Below are 15,001 nucleotides of genomic sequence, written 5' to 3' on the forward strand. Positions count from 1 at the left end.
ACTAACCAACACGTGGTTCCACTTTACTCACAAAGTAGTAACAAAGCAACTACCGCCAAATAATCTGAACTGGACACGAGAATCACATTCCGCTGCAATTAAAGATAACCTTAGCTATTTTAAAGCTAACCCGAAATAAAATGATTAAATTCTCAGTTAACCTGAACTTAACAAATCCATTGTCCTATGGACTTAACAGACACGCGCTTGGCCGGAGATCTTACCACTTCAGACGCTCGCACCGCCAGACTGCAACTGCTGGACTGCCCTGCGCTACTACTGGACTCCAACTTCTTACTCTCCAGCTGCCAGACTCCCCTGAACTACCCAGCGTGCTCCCGAGAGTCGCTCACAAAGACCAACGGAAGGCGCCAGAGGGGCAGCTTCCTATACCAACATGACAGGGGACGGACCGGACCATACTAAGAATGGAAACCTCTCTGCTATTAGGAAGCGTAGCTACCTGTTTCAACGTTGGTCCTACTGTTCTCTAGCAGACAGCCTTGTCTGCTACCCTCAAGCATGCAGCTACAAACACATTTGATCATTCATCCTCTCACACAGAAGGGAAGGGGGATGACAGTATCTTATCATACACAGTATATAAAAGAAAGCGGATGTAGGTTCCGTATGAGACTGTGTGACATGAATTACATATAAGAATTACATATAAACTGTGCTTTAAAGTGTAGTAGTGTGAGAGATCGTTCTTGTTTACGTGTAAAAGTAACACGTTCCACTACTCAGTCTCCTCCCAGATAGTCAGAAACGCCACAGTAAATTTAGAAGAGGAATTTATTCCTTAAAAGACAACAAATTTGAGAAATTAAACATGAAAGGAATCCAACAGAGACCTTTCATAACCCCAACGCTCCGAGAAAAGACTGTGCAGGGAATTTTCTGGCCATGCTAGGACATTCCCAAGCAGGCTTCTCACACCCTACTTAAACCAAAAGTGTAAAGAAAAAGGCAAAAGGTCACCAGCTACTTGCTAAAACACAATAATTTCAAACATCTTTACAATCTACCAATTTCAAAGAGAGAAAAAAAAAACACACAATCTGTGACACCTATTTAAAAGGTCGTGTAGACCTAAATCGGTCAGCAAGTAAAAACAATGGTTCCTGTGTCATTGATATGAAAACAATTTCTGGTTGTTACCCTTATGGAGTTCACCAGTATTTGCTCATTGCAAGAGCCAACTGATCACAGGCAAATTTATGACTGTTTATTAACAAGCAAAATTTATGAAAATAGCAAAGGTGCCACAGCAATTAAAACAAAGAACATCAAATAACATCAGTATCATAAAGCAGAACATTAGAATGCACAATCCGCAAAAGCAAAAAAAATATAAGAGAAAAAACATGTTTTACAAAGCGGTTATCGCAAAAAAATTCTATATCTTATAAAACTAATAATCTGTAGAATTAACGTAACTATGTGGCACTAATTTAATCACTCTACAATATTTCAGTTATTTAGCAAACAATGAGCACTGTGTCATTATACTGAAAGTACAATAATTGTGTGATCGTTACCCTTAAGGGGTTCCTCACAATAAATATGCCCCATGCAAAGGCTAATCGATCACAGTCCAATGAGCATGAATAGCTATCTGACTCATAAAGGAAGCATTGCCACAGCAATGAATTTTCGAAACAAAATATCACAGATCCAATACCTAACACAAGAACAAACATTGATCAATAAAACAGTACAATAGTCAACATCTAAAACAAAATACCAATAAATAAAACACCTGCAAAATACAATAGTCAAAGTTTTTAAAAAAAATATAGAACACCTGCAAAATACAAGAGTCAAAGTTTAATAAAGACCAATAAATCGAGTCCCTGCAAAACACACGAGTCAAAGTTTCTGTGACAGAAACACACGTATATGCATTGAACTAAGAACCATATAATCACTGTTCACTTATACACTCACTAGTTCCACTGTTCCGTGGCACAAGATAAGGGGAGGGGGAGGGGGTTCGTCGCCGCAGCTGTCAGTAGGGATTTTTGTCCATCTGTTGCGTGCGATCCCACCGTCTCTGCCCTCTCATGAAGTTTCTCTTGTGTCACGAACATCTCGATTTTGTTCCATGTTTGTATTGTCAAATTCGTGCAGTATCCTCGATTGACATGCCAGGTTGATATTCCTGGGCAAGGATGACACTTCAATGGCTCTTCTTCGTGTCACCCTTAGCGACCAGAGAACATCTAACCATGAATTACTGTCGCTTGACAGTAGGCATCCGTCAGGAAATGTCGATAGGCGTCGTTGACGTCTGCAAGTTTCTTTGGACAGTACCTGTCAAAAGGCTCCACGCCCTTTGTGTTGTTACACCGCAGCCGTCTCGTCACGGTCGCGTGCGTGAGGTGCGTTGCCAGGAGATGGATTTCCGCGCGGTGGACCGCTCGCCCATCTCAGGTCATTCCCTTCAGCTAGGGTCGCGCGGGCGGCCGCCCATTAGCTGCAGGTATACGGGAAAGTGTTTGCGGCGTAGGGTCTTTTGTTGTCGGCCGCGCTCCCGAAGTGGCCCGGCTGACAGCGTGTCCCGCTGGGAAACCCGCCAGTTTACAACTAGCTGGCTGCTCCCGCTGTCTCTTAAGAGTTTTGCCGGTTCGCTTTCACGTTCTCAACTGCATTCACAGAAATTTTTTTATCATCCTTATGTGATTACACAATGTCATACATAATACCACTTAGTATTGTCTTTCACAATTTTTAAGAACAAAGTTATATGAATCGACAATATAAAATTAAAAGTTAAATGACTTGACAATATAAAAAATAAAAGTGAAATGACTTTACAATGTAAAAATAAAAATTAAATGAACTGACAACATAATATTTAAATCCACATCACTAATGTGGTTCACTTGTGTTTTAATAAATCAAATGCCACTTATTAATTCACTAAAATGAATAGGGTTATGCCTTGCGCAAGTATAGGTTAGGACAGCATAGGGTTCGCATGTTATTTACACACACACACACACACATGCACACCTGTTGTCTATTCTACAAACTAACTACCCCTAAACATGCATTACTCAATATTCTACTTCTATCCACTACTAACTATCCAACAAGCTACTTCAATGCTATTTCAACACCGTGTATATACCACTACAACATTTTTTTACTTCGTACTCTTCTTGACGCTCGCTGCCTACGTCTTGTCACATGATAAATATGGAGAAACTTTCCTTAAACATACACAGTAAAAAAAAAACAATGGTTATTTACACGCAAAAACATTTATACCAGTTCTCACACCTGAAAAGAGACTCGCAATTATACATTTGTCATACTCATAGATTCACACATAAAACAGTAAGAAAATTTCATCTAAAATTACGTTATTACAAGACTTAATCACACAGATGGCTCTGAGAAGGTAAAATATTTTAATTATACAGGTTATATTACATTTTCTTACCCATTTTGCTTCGATTTCGTTCCTTCTTTACGTTACCTTTCGCCTTCAAATCAGTTATTTCTCCTGTGGTGGTTATTCTGGATTCATTTCTCATGAATGGCAAAATTGTGGTCACCTTTATTCTGTAAAACAGTATCATCTTAACATATTGAACTTACAACAGACACAAAAGATCCGAATCCTCCTGAAGTATAAATGGCAATGTTTTGCTTCATCCTTATTACCTTAAACCAAGCTTTCCTTCGTTCCCATAATCAAAATTATTTAATCATCCTCTACCTTCAAGAGGGAAACTTCCTCAGTACAAACCATATAAGCTGCAGTGCATCCCGCACCAGCGAAAACAGTAGGCTGTAATGCTCACAGCATCAGCAAAACACAAAACACATAAACGTCGCTTTTCTGGGACAAGTATTCACGCAGAATAATTTTTCGGGCTTTGGCTCAACATCAATCAAGACTACAAAAAGGATCCATATTTCCGTTCCATTCTCCATTTGCTGAAAAAACCGCTCGTATGACTACCACAATAATATTTCAGGGCCACGTAAATTACACAAACCACAATTCTTCTTTCACCTTGAAGGGAATCAATATACTTACGAGATCCACAGACATCACTTTACGTACTCAGCTATAAAGAACAAAAAAAACATATATTATCAATATTAACATATCATCGCATATTGGGAAGCCAATGGTTAAACAATCGTATTATCGCATCCTGTTTTCACGATTCCAGATTTACTCATTCCTTTCTCAGAGTTCTCCTATCTTAAAATATTCATACAGCACGCATACTATAGTAAGAGATCCTCATTTATACTGACAGATATAGAATAGTAATAGATAGATAGTAGCACGGAAAGCAGAAAATCGGAAACAAGGCTACTAACAGCTGGGGACCTGGGTTTGCCAGACCCATAATACCCACAGATCGGATATTCCCCTGAGTTTTTGCAATTTCAGCAACGATCTTGCTTCTCTCAGGAGCAACTCTTTTCAATTGACACAAAAAAAAGCATTTCACTTGTTCACAAGGAAACCTTTTATCTTTACGTTTGAATCAAACTAAATCCTAATTGCACAAGGAAAGAAAACAAATTAACAACATCACTTCAATCAATCACATAAAAATATCTTTATCACTATATTTACCATCATATTATTCAAAATGCATACATCACAAATTTAAACTAATCAATTCATTCTCTTCACCATCCTCTCTACTCATTTGCCATGTCGCTCATTTGTTCCGATTTGGCGCCTTCTGGGCTGATCATTTGTCATTGCCGGTTTCGTTCATTTCCATTTGTTGGATTATGTCTGGGGTTGGCTGGCCGAATTTCGACATCATGTGGGGCTCCTCCTACAATTCTACTCCCACCGTGTTCATCGTAGTAACGATGCTGGTTGCCGTACCTGTTGCGTTCACGATCTTGTCCCCATCCTCGATCATTTCTGTTGCTCCATCTGTGTTCGCGACTGTTACCCCAGTTTCTATACGGCCTGTCTCGATTATTGTTTCGTTCGCGTCGCGACGACCAGTCACGCCGTTGATTAGTAACACGGTCACGACTGCGATCGCGCTGTTGTGCCCCGTAATAACTTTGTGCCTGATTAGGCGGGCATTCTGGTGTATTGTATTCCAACTCTTGGAGAAGCGTTTTAAATGTTTCCACGTCCTCTTTGCATCGTCCCGCAAGAATGACGTGCCGCAAGTGCATCGGCAATTTGGTGATGCATATCCTAATTAGTTCCGCAGGTCCGTATGGGTCGTATAAAAATTGATTTGCCTGCAGCATGTGGTCGAATAGGCGTGCAGGGCTGCCGAAACCAGACTGGTTCAAATTTGGCAGCATAATTATGCCATGTTTGACCCTATCTTGTGCCGCTTCCGACCAATAGGCGGAGAGAAAGGCTTGTCGAAACTCCCGAGTGGAGTTGCAGTGACGCGCTGCCGACCTCATACGACTCGCCGGTTCGCCTTCCAAATAGCCACACATATACTCTATTTTATGTGAACTTGCCCAGTCGGGAGGAAGACAGAACTCAAATTGCTCGAGCCATGCTCGTGGATGTATGCCTTTTTGAGAATTACGGAATATCTCAAATTTTCTTACCGTAAGGAAATGTTTGAAATCAAATCCCCGCATTTCCTCCTGGCGAGGCCCTTGAATGTTTCTATTTGTCTCATGTCTGCCCCTTAAATTACATTCTTCCCTGTCGTCAAAATCTCCCTCGTGGCCGGAGTCCCTCTCTGCACTGTTCGTACGGCTATTTTTATTGCTATTGGCGAGTTCGGAATCACACGCCATGCGGTTTTCCAGATGCGCCACGCGTTCTTGTAAATCGCCTGTTACAGCTTTGTGCTGTCTGTTCACTTCAAACTGTCCCTTCTGGAATTTAAGAAGCGAACGCACTTCTTCGGTCTCTGCGGCCGCTACCTGTGTGATATTGTTCTCGCTTTCCGTCAGCTTCATTGTGCCTACAATGTCCGCTAATGCCGCGATCTTCTCATCTATTTGTCTCTTGTCCTCCGCCCCAGTCTGCTTCAATTGTTCGACCTGCAGTTCCAACGCGTGGATCGCTAAACTGTTGTTCGCTATTGTGTTGCTAACGGCCGTGGGACAATGCGTTTCAGCCACTTGGACCCTCGAGAGTACCTGCTGACGATCTCTTTGGCATTGTTCTCTCAGCTCTTGGAAATTCCTAAGTAGCCGTTCTTCGCTTTCTTTAGATTCGGCCTCGCCACTGCGCTTGCTCTGTTCTAACGCTTGCAGACGGTCATCGATCTGTTCAAATGTTCGGCCTAATTCTTTCATAATATCGCTTTTTATTTCACTTGCCAGATTGTTTATTCTTTGTGAGATATCATCGGACACTCTCTGCATCGACTTGTCGACTTTATTTGTCTGCTGGATTAGTTTTTCGTCTATTTGTTCGCCTAGCTCTCGGATCGATTTCTCAGATTTTTGCGTCATTTGTTCGCCTAGCTCGCGGATCGATTTCTCAGATTTTTGCGTCATTTGTTCGCCTAGCTCGCGAATCGATTTCTCAGATTTTTCTGATTTCTGCGTCATTTGTTCGCCTAGCTCGCGGATCGATTTCTCAGATTTTTCTGATTTCTGCGTCATTTGTTCGCCTAGCTCGCGGATCGATTTTTCGGATGATTCTTTTTGTTCTCGGAACAATTCTTTATTTTGTTGCAATAAGGCTTTCATGAATTCCGCCAAATCAATTTGGTTAGTTGGAGGCGAATTAATTTCTGGCTCTGATGTGAGCCCGTTCGTGCTGTTTTGCATTTCGTCTGAAGTATTCCCCATTGCATTTTCGGAACCGCCCGACGCGTTAATATTGGAAATCAAATTATCCCCTTGGTCCATGTTGCTTAAGTTGTCGGACCGCTTACTTTTAGCTTGGTTACGTGTCAGCATTAGTGCAATTTACACCCAGTACGTAACACACTAATCACAATAAATGTGTCCCCCAAAAATTACGACAGTCACAAGAAAGATACCCAACCTAGTACGCAATTTTTCATACGCAAAACAAATTTTTATCTTTGTTCGAAACCGTGGAATTTACAAGCGAAGAGAAAAAAAAAAAACAACACACATATATAGAACAAACAAATATAGAAAACAAAACAAGACAAACAACACAACGCCGATCAACAACGCCGTGAATCTTTTGAACGTCTGCTCGGAAACAACGCAAAAGTTGTTTGAGCGCTGTAGGAAAAAAAATTAAGATTATAACACGCTCGCAATCTAACGTATCAGAGATTCCAGAGTCTAGCGGAATCACAGAACAGGGTCGCCATGTGAAAGATTGTCACTCTAATTTGCTTTGCTGAATTGCGTAAGATTGTGACTTGAATTTGGTATGCTGAAATCGGGTGCTAATTAGACCATGAAAGCGGTTTAAAACTGTGAGCTCTCTTGGGAGGTTAACCGTGCGTTTACTGGCCCACTGTTTCAGCAGGTAACTAGTCTAAGTTTACCATATTACCAATCAGACTATCATTGATTATAATATTTTACAGTCATACAACAACCGGTAATATATCTATATAAAAGGAGAATTTAAATAAAAAGAAAGAAATCAGTTTATATTTGCAAATTTATTTTAAAGATTGTTCATTGAAATTTCAGCATATTATACGTGAGTTATAACTGAGCTGGTGCCTTATTTACGATTGTGAGACTGTGAGATTGGAATATTACGGAACACATAAAATATGGAGTCAAGATTGGGAGACTGGATACAACACTGCATTCATAAAACAACACACAAAGAACATTGAAACGCATGCAAGAGAAAGTTAATCACTACAAACAGATTCAAATTTTTTTTTTACCCAAAGAGATTACTTTCATAGCACAATCCTGTCCGTCTTGTAATTACCCTTCACGTGGTCAACTTGGTTTACAGAAAGCGTATAACTCCGCAATAATTTAGATAATAAAAATAAATTAGATCAAAAAGCAAATTACAAAACAAAAACCTCGAACTGGTTACTAACGTCTTACTATTAACCTGATGGGTCAAACAGTTATATAAGCACGTGGTACTGGTCTCACAAAGTACACGCCACGTGGGTTGAACATAAAGAAAAGTTGGTATATTCAAAATCTTTTCAAGACGATACGTTATAATCACACAAGCATTTGCATTTAAGATTGATCTTACTTAGAGTTACTAACCAACACGTGGTTCCACTTTACTCACAAAGTAGTAACAAAGCAACTACCGCCAAATAATCTGAACTGGACACGAGAATCACATTCCGCTGCAATTAAAGATAACCTTAGCTATTTTAAAGCTAACCCGAAATAAAATGATTAAATTCTCAGTTAACCTGAACTTAACAAATCCATTGTCCTATGGACTTAACAGACACGCGCTTGGCCGGAGATCTTACCACTTCAGACGCTCGCACCGCCAGACTGCAACTGCTGGACTGCCCTGCGCTACTACTGGACTCCAACTTCTTACTCTCCAGCTGCCAGACTCCCCTGAACTACCCAGCGTGCTCCCGAGAGTCGCTCACAAAGACCAACGGAAGGCGCCAGAGGGGCAGCTTCCTATACCAACATGACAGGGGACGGACCGGACCATACTAAGAATGGAAACCTCTCTGCTATTAGGAAGCGTAGCTACCTGTTTCAACGTTGGTCCTACTGTTCTCTAGCAGACAGCCTTGTCTGCTACCCTCAAGCATGCAGCTACAAACACATTTGATCATTCATCCTCTCACACAGAAGGGAAGGGGGATGACAGTATCTTATCATACACAGTATATAAAAGAAAGCGGATGTAGGTTCCGTATGAGACTGTGTGACATGAATTACATATAAGAATTACATATAAACTGTGCTTTAAAGTGTAGTAGTGTGAGAGATCGTTCTTGTTTACGTGTAAAAGTAACACGTTCCACTACTCAGTCTCCTCCCAGATAGTCAGAAACGCCACAGTAAATTTAGAAGAGGAATTTATTCCTTAAAAGACAACAAATTTGAGAAATTAAACATGAAAGGAATCCAACAGAGACCTTTCAAGGTACAACGCCCCAGTTAGTCTTTAAGGCTGCATTCTTGAAACTCTGGTATACTGTATGGAGACCACAAGATCCCATATCAATAAAAGCTGGTGCAGTGTACTCATGAATACCCTTCAGATCAAGATGCAAGTCCTTCAAGAATGTGCATTTATACTTGAAGCTTGTTGGTAAGATTCAGGTCAGGAGTTTCTTTCTTACAACCGTCCAACATGTCGGCAGCAGTGGTGTGGTCTAGAAATGCAGATAGAAAGTTATGATTTTCAACAGGCTTGTTTACTTTGTGCCAGTATCTGCGACTCAGCTGCCTTGTTAAGGTTCTCGTCAAACGAGATTACAAATTGTACATCCCCTTCCAGATCTGCAAGAACTTGTTATTCTTAAGTGCAGGGCTAACCCATAAACGATACCGTATGATGTCTTGGTCCTCGCATGCTGCATATTACTAGCCAGCTTGCAATGAGTTTCTGGCTGCAGCATTAGAGAATATGAAAATTTACGATGAGTTTGATAAGGAACAAATGCTGCAAGAAATAAACATAGACCATAGGCATCAACGTGCAACCGACACGAGTATAGATGTTGCTGCTAGATGGACAGCTCCAGAAATCCTTCGATTCATAACTATAAATGGGATTTCAGTGATTTATTGCCCTGCACATCACTTACAATTCAATACTTCTTGACCATTTCTGTCTCAGTCACATCATGTGAGAAAAGTTATCCTTAACTAAAACTGATAGGCAATTGTCTTCGCTGCACAACGTACCAAGAATGGCAAGCCACTCTGTCCGTTTTATCAAGTTGAAGCAAAACAAGCGCTGTATCGTGTGTGAGATACAGAGGCGAGCAAGTGTGCCGGGACTTTCCCCAGTTCACTTCTACTAGCGGAACGTCACCCAACGCGTCTGCGCGTAGTGCACAAGTATTGCCCCACAATTAAGTATAAAATTAAAAGTCAAAACTTCGGTTTAAAACTTTGTTAAAACATGTTTTATTGTAATATCGTTTCAAATATCAAGTCTTAATGTGCCTAGACTTGATAGTTTCCATAAAAATGCACTTTTAAGAAAAAAATAAGTGGCGCTAAATAATGTTGTTGTTGTGGTCTTCAGTCCAGAGACTGGTTTGATACAGCTCTCCATGCTACTCTATCCTGTGCAAGCTTCTTCGTCTCCCAGTACCCACGCATCCTACATCCTTCTGAATCTGTTTAGTGTATTCATCTCTTTGTCTCCCTCTACGATTTTTACCCTCCGCGCTGCCCTCCAATACTAAATTGGTGATCCCTTGATGCCTCAGAATATGTCCTACCAACCGGTCCCTTCTTCTTGTCAAGTTGTGCCACAAACTCCTCTTCTCCCCAATTCTATTCAATACATCCTCATTAGTTATGTGATCTACCCATCTAACCTCCAGCATTCTTCTGTAGCACGACATTTCGAAAGCTTCTATTCTCTTTTTGTCTAAACTAATTATCGTCCACGTTTCACTTCATTACATGGCTACACTCCATACAAATACTTTCAGAAACGACTTCCTGACACTTAAATCAATACTCGATGTTAACAAATTTCTCTTCTTCAGAAACGCTTTCCTTGCCATTGCCAGTGTACATTTTATATCCTCTCTACTTCGACCATCATCAGTTATTTTGCTCCCCAAATAGCAAAACTCCTTTACTACTTTAAGTGTCTCATTTCCTAATCTAATTCCGTCAGCGTCACCCGACTTAATTCGACTACATTCCTAAAGAATAACGCTAGAAATCCATAATTTGTCCAGAATGCGCCTATGGAGGAGAGACATAAGTGGTGCGAGTTTCAAAGTAATAAAATGAAAATTACGATTGGAATTCACATTTTTAATAAAAATGAAAGACGCTGAAAACTGGACTTAGAAAAAAAAATTTGTTTAATGCTTTAGTTCACCCTCGAAATAATAACTAAGAGATCATGTTAAGCTACCTCTTATAGTTTTTGAGTAATTAAGTGAAAACCAAATTTGTAACTAAAATATACCCATTTGTAGTAGATTAAGTACTTGTAATTTTAATGGTAGAGAATTTCGGTTACAGCAAATGGTAAAACCTACTAAATAACAGAGCTACACCAAATTTTAGAACTTTAATAACAATAACATTCAATACAAGTTCTAGTAAAGGTATGGTTCAGAGGTAACGATCTACCTTTAGTTCCACCATAAAAATTCTAGAAGGCAAAGTTTTTATTCAGGCGACCTGAACCTTTCTCTGTGCTTTCAAACAATCTACCTAAATACATGTAAAAATTAAGAAGATTCTGAGTTAATTCATAACTATGTTACTAAAGATTATGTGTTCGAGAAAGCGGTCGTTCTGAGGCTGCTGCCGTGTGTTAAGGCGGTAGACAACAGATGTTCTCTCGGCCGTCCGCTGCGGCACCTACATAAATACAGCCCGAGAGGCAGGAGGAACAGTCGAGAGCGCGATATGAGTGCGAGTAAACCGTGCAGCGCGCGCTCAGGAGTGGGTCGATCGCCAGTCGGCGGGGTCTGCCCCGCCGCAGGCCCCATCGACCACTCCACTTATGACGACTTCGGCACCGGCAGATGAACATCGGAGGGAGATGACACAGGCTATGGAATTGGTTTACGAGAGTTCAGCGTTTCACTCGGGCGGAGCTGTGCAACCGTCTGACGCCGCGGCGACGAGAGAACACACGCCGCGCGGGATTAGCCGAGCGGTCTTGGGCGCTGCAGTCATGGACTGTGCGGCTCATCCCGGCGGAGGTTCGAGTCCTCCCTTAGGCATGGGTGTGTGTGTGTGTCCTTAGGCTAATTTAGGTTAAGTAGCGTGTAAGCTTAGGGACTGATGACCTTAGCAGTTAAGTCCCATAAGATTTCACACACATTTGAACATTTGAGAACACACGTCGAACTGACACCAACAGCCGCTTCTACCGATAAACAAGAGCGTTCGCGGAAGCCGGCGGCGCCGCGCAAAATTGCTACCTTCATGGACGAAGAAAACTCGTACCCTCCACGCAGTAGCGTCCATCAGGACGAACCCGACGCAGAACAGGACAGGACAACACCGCTGGAATTCGGCTAGAACGTCGAATTGATGGACCAAGAACCACTGGAAAGAGACACCATCTTTCGTCCTAGTGCGACACAAACGACACTATCGGAGAAACTCGAAAGAAGACGCGAACCCTAAAAAACGACGAGCTGAGATGATTGAGACTACCAATAGATTCACATGTATTACCCCCAGAGATGACAACAAGGACGACTCCACGAAGGCACGAAACCTCGAACTAGGAACGTCGTAACAACAAGCCGCTGCTGCATCAGATGCAGCACAAGAGAAACGTGTTCCACACAGTGACGATTTATTATACTGGCCAGTATGTGGAACTGAATAATGCGCTACAACAACTCTCCAGAACCCTGAAGGCCATCTTCCAGAAGGACTAGATTAAGTACCATTTCGAGTCCTCTGAGGACCAAAGAAAGGCTCTGAAATTTTTTGAGACCTACGACTTGCCCCACTTCACACATCAACCACTGGAGGAAAAGAAATTAAGGTGGTGATCAAACGACTGCCTGCAACAGATCACAGAACGTCAACTCCAGAAGGCATTAAGTGAAAAAGGATTCTTCCACGCCAGGGTACATCAGTATAAAGGGAGAGAGGGAGATCAAGTCAGTGACGAATTAGTTAGGCTGCCCACGTACTGCATCAGCCTTCCCAAGGCAAAGGACAACCATAAAATCTACGAATCCGGTACCTTCTCTACACGAGGGTGCACATTGAAGATTATCAGTCCAGGGATGGGCCGACACAGTGCAAAAACTGGCAACACTTCGAGCATATGGCAAATTATTGCCAGATGCCACCCCACTGCGCGAAGTGCGCTAGAGACCAGAGAACCAAAGACTGCATCCTGCCCTGCACCTCCAAAGCAAAATGTGCTAATTGTGACAAAGACCACTGCGCCTCATGGCGCGGCTGCGAAAAATACCAGGCACTCCTCGGGAAATATAAAGTCCAGCCGCAACAGCAGGCCAAGACGCCGACGGTGAAGATCGTTCAACAATCGACAACACCAGCGACGACCAGCAAATTGGACTGTGAGGCACCGCCAGCCGAGGTGGCCGAGCGGTTCTAGGCACTACAGTCCGGAATCACGCGACTGCTACGGTCGCAGGTTCGAATCCTGCCTCGGTCATGGATGTGTGTGATGTCCTTAGGTTAGTTAGGTTTAAGTAGTTCAAAGTTCTAGGGGACTGATGACCTCAGATGTTCAGTCCCATAGTGCTCAGAGCCATTTGAACTTTTTTTTTCTGAGGCACCAGAACAACAGCCATCCGGACACCCCAAATATCAGTTACCCTACAGAAGACTCCAAGACGACGGATTTCACAATGCAGACACACCGTCGCCTAGGAGCGACAACCTGCAACATCTGCTTCCACTACAGCCACCCTAGGCACCTTGAGGTCAGCCATATTGGACATCGCAGCCCTACTTGTACAACTTCAACAAAAACTGGCAGGCAAGCCTCACGCTGGTGGAGGGAATAATCAAGGTATTTACAGCTCCTTAAGGAAAGGATAACGGCCACAGAACAAGACACCTCCGACTCTGCATTTGGAATGCCAATGGCCCAAGACGTAAGCAAACTGAACTGAACTAATTTGTTGGTTTGCACAGGTTGGACATAGTCCTGATATCAGAAACGCACCTGACGGAGATGGCTAGTTTCAAATTACGCAACATTCATGGTTATAGGACGGAACAGGTTGACAACGAGGTGGCGGAACTGCAGTGTTCGTCAAAAACACTATACGACATCATCAGGAGGATCTACCGACCCTGGACTCATTGGAAGCCACAGCGGTTACAATCTTCACGGCAATAGGAAACATAACTCTTGTGGCGGCGTATCTTAGCCCCAAGAAACAGTTGGTGGCCAGAGATCTTCATGCTGTCTTCGATAGATTAAGTAAGGTCTTGCTGGGAGGAGACCTTAACTCCAAACATGGGGCTTGGCATTCAGTGAGGGCCAACCGAAAGGGACAGCAACTCTACGATCTAGAGAACGATCTTCAAGTCACAATATATGGGCCACAGGAGCCGACTCGCATCCCCGAGTTCGCCATCCAGAAGGCTGGCGTTCTCAATATAGCGATTGTTAAAAATGTCGCTGTAAATCTACAACTCAGGACCATTCAGGACCTGTTATCTGATCATAGATCAGTTCTCGGACTTCTTGAGGGTGGCGGCCTCCCAATACCTCCTAGCTCCAGAGCTGTTAACTGGGATCTCTTTGCGACATACCCTAACAATAACATCCGACCGACCCAAGCAGTTTTTACAACTCTGGAAATTGTATCGATGTGGCAACTTTGTCAGCTAAACTGCAATGGGCAGCAAGACGTGCAGCGACTGATGTCTTTCGTCATGAGCATCAATTTGAAACATTCCCTCCTCATCTCACCGACATCAAGCATCGCCGGAATACTCACAGGAAACGATGTCAACGATATAGAAATCCAAAAGATAGATGGCTGATGCATCGTTTGTCCTGGGAGCTACGCCGCCGAGCTGAAGAATGGTGGCAAGACCTCTGGGAAACAAAGATGGACGAAACGTTTCTCCAGACTAGGGAAGAGTGTCAACTTGTCAGGGCCCTACACCAACCGAGACCACCAAAGAGAGCAATACGAGGCCCCGATTGCCTCTTATACGACTCCCTTGGCCAAGATAAATTGTATGCCGACGAATATGAACATCACATGACAGCTCCAACCCCAGAGGATGCTGAGGACGCAAGGGAAGAGGACCGTATCCGGCAGCGAATCGCCGACTTTCGCCAACTCCCCACACAACAGAGGCCTGTTCTTAGTACTCCCGATGAAGTTAGAAAACTCATCAAGAAGACGAACAACTCGGCGCCTGGCAAGGACTCTCTGGCCAATGCTGATCTTAAGCATCTTCC

Source organism: Schistocerca nitens, chromosome 7 (genome assembly GCF_023898315.1).
Source record: "Schistocerca nitens isolate TAMUIC-IGC-003100 chromosome 7, iqSchNite1.1, whole genome shotgun sequence".
Taxonomy (NCBI): domain Eukaryota; kingdom Metazoa; phylum Arthropoda; class Insecta; order Orthoptera; family Acrididae; genus Schistocerca; species Schistocerca nitens.